At 45.5% G+C, this 3,031-nt stretch overlaps 1 non-coding gene across 1 annotated transcript; it reads right to left on the bottom strand.

Moving 5' to 3' along the window:
- Positions 1 to 470: 470 nt before the first annotated feature.
- On the bottom strand, positions 471 to 577 carry LOC128899535 (U6 spliceosomal RNA). The gene has a single exon (XR_008463129.1). It is a non-coding gene; the product is annotated as a U6 spliceosomal RNA (small nuclear RNA).
- Between the last annotated feature and the right edge of the window lie 2,454 nt (positions 578 to 3,031).

Below are 3,031 nucleotides of genomic sequence, written 5' to 3'. Positions count from 1 at the left end.
TTTCCAGGAGGCAGAAGGCAATGATGTTAGCCTTTTTGGTTTTGAAGAAAATGTACATTGTTGGTAGGTGTGTATTTGACTTATGGAAGGTACTGCTCTGAGATCCAGGACCAGCATGACAGTTGCCTGCCCACCACCTTGCACTGTTAGGTGTTTGAGTTTGTATCCTTGGCACTTGGAGACCATAGAGCAGACTCTTTGTGTGTTTGTCAGGCATCCTTGTAAGTGATGAAGATGAAGATCAAAGCTTCAAGACCCCAGAGGAACCACATGGATCCTCTCTGTGTCTAAGGCAATTCAGTATTCAGTACCACTAAGGTTGGAAGAGACCTCAAAGATCATCGAGTCCAACCTGTCACCACAGACCTCATGACTAGAGTAGGGAGGACACTAGTGCCCACTGCAGGCTTGAACTCACAACCTTCCCCATTAAAGGTCTTATGTGCTACCAACTGAGCCACACCAGGGGCTTAAATATGGAACGCTTCACGAATTTGCGTGTCATCCTTGCGCAGGGGCCATGCTAATCTTCTCTGTATCGTTCCAATTTTAGTATATGTGCTGCCGAAGTGAGCACAAAAAATCATTACTGAAAGGGTTGTGAAGCATTGGAACAGGCTGCCCAGGGAAGGGGTGGAGTCACCATCCCTGGAGGTATTCACAAGATATGTAGATGTGGCATTTAGGGACACAGTTTAGTATTCAGTACTCAGTATCACCAAGGTTGGAAGAGACCTCAAAGATTGTCCAACCTGTCACCACAGACCCCATGACTAGAGTAGGGAGGACAATAGTGCCCACTGCAGGCTTGAACTCACAAGCTTCCCATTAAAGGTCTTATGTGCTACCAACTGAGCCACACAGGAGTGGTCATGAAGGTGCTTCAGCGATCACACTAGGAAGGGGCCACCTCTCTGAGGAGGCTAAAGGCAAACAAAGCCCCTAGAATGGAGAAGGAAATTAATTTTCTTGCTGCTGCTCCCTCATCTCTGATGTGATGTTCACCTGAGGGGACTGGAGCTGTGAAGTTCACAGGTCACACTCCTGGGCTTGTTGTCCAAGATGTTTGAGTGCAGCTGGGATAAGGTAAACCTTTGACTTAGTGCTTGTACTCATGCACTGTTCTTGTTAGAGCACTGCAGCCATTACAGGAAAAAATAAAAGCCATGTGATAAAGCCCATCTATTTCTTATCTAAGTTTTGTGGCAGTTTTAGGCTGATGCCTAGCATATTTTCCACAAATCTTGAGTAGAAAGTGGTAGAATGTAAATAAATCTCCAGTGGATGCAAAAGACAATGATAAGCTCTAAATAATCCCATGGGTCTGATAACTGACATATAGTTAGTTGCATTAACTTTTTCTCAGCTTCTTTGCTCTAACAGATTAGCTTCTGCTGGCTTGCTGACCTTGGCTGTGTTTCTTCGTTGTGGCTTTTCTCTTCTCTTTTCTCTTGTCCCTTGTACAGGGGGGGGAAGAGGAGGAAGAGGGGGAAACTCTTGGTAGTCCCTGGTTTTGTCCAGGTGGGTTCTTGTGTTGTTTACAAATTGTAAATACATGTAAATATTGTATATTTTGTACATATTATTTGCATTTAATATTTCTAGATTTTAGTTTGTTTGTAAATATAGCCTCATTTGCTTCCAATTGAGCTGGTCTGACAGTTTTTATTTTGGGGGTAATTACACCCCATGGCAAGTTTGTAGCAGAAGAAGTATTTTCTTAGGGCAATGGTGTGTGTTTATTACACATTTCCCCCCTTTCCCCCATTACAAGAAAGCTGGGGAGGGACTTCTCAGGATATCAGGCAGTGATAGGACTAGGGGGAATGGAATGAAGCTGGAGGTGGGGAGATTCAGGCTGGAGGTGAGGAGGAAGTTCTTCACCATGAGAGTGGTGAAGCCCTGGAATGGGTTGTCTGGGGAGGTGGTTGAGGCCCCATCCCTGGAGGTATCACACCCTGGAGGTGTTTAAGCCCAGGCTGGATGAGGCTCTGGCCAGCTGGACCTAGTGTGGGGTGTCCCTGCCCATGGCAGGGGGGTTGGAACTAGATGATCCTTGTGGTCCCTTCCAACCCTGACTGATACTATGATACTACTATGATACTATGATATTACTATGATACTATGATACTGGATGCCTTAGACCATGGCCTGCAGAACTGCATCTCCATGGTGCTCAGTTTTTCTGTCCGAGGTAAAAAACCTGTGGCCTCCTGCTCCAGGTGACTGGGCAACACCCTCAGGTTTGTCTCCCCAGCCCATGGCTCAAAGGGTAATTTGGCCAAAAGAACTTTTTAGGTTTGTAACAGGATGCATGAATGATCTGGAAGGGGAAACACTGTGACCATGGTTAATTACTGGATAACAGTTGTGGACACGGTTCAGTGAGGATGGGGAGCTCTGGTTTTATTGTATTATTTCAAGAATAATGCAATCATCAGGCACTTCACACAGGCAAATTCCTGTTTAATCTGATATCTTTCTATCATAAGTTCACTCTCCTAGTGGAGGAAGGGAAGGTGGTGGATGCATTTACTAGCTTTTAGGAAAGGGTTTTGATACAGTCCCTCACAGCGTCCTTCTGGGGCAAGTCCGGCTGTGGGATGAGTGAGTTCATGGTACCCTGGCAGAAAAACTGGCTGAAGGGCAGCGCTCAAAGGATTGTAATGATTTGGGCTACATCTATCTTGCAACTGGTCACCAGCAGTATTCCTCAGGCTTCAATCCTAGGGCCAGTCCCATTCTACATATTAATCAATGATTTGCACGCAGGAGTTGAACGCACTATTAGAAAATTTGCAGGTGCTGTCCAATTGCTGAGGGAGAAAAGGCCTTGTAGAATGATTCAGATATGTTGGAGCACTGGGCAGTGAGTAATTTGATGAAATTTTACAACTCAAAATGCCAAATTCTGCTCTGTTACTTAACACCTTCTTTGCCTCAATTTTTACTAGCAGGACAGAATGTCTTCCAGACAGCTGGCCTGCAGAGCTGGCAGAAGGAGCCAGGGAGCTGCATAGTTTCTGTCTGT

Source organism: Dryobates pubescens, chromosome Z (genome assembly GCF_014839835.1).
Source record: "Dryobates pubescens isolate bDryPub1 chromosome Z, bDryPub1.pri, whole genome shotgun sequence".
Taxonomy (NCBI): domain Eukaryota; kingdom Metazoa; phylum Chordata; class Aves; order Piciformes; family Picidae; genus Dryobates; species Dryobates pubescens.
Note: the sequence above shows the minus strand (reverse complement) of the source record. Positions and strands in the feature narration are given on the sequence as shown.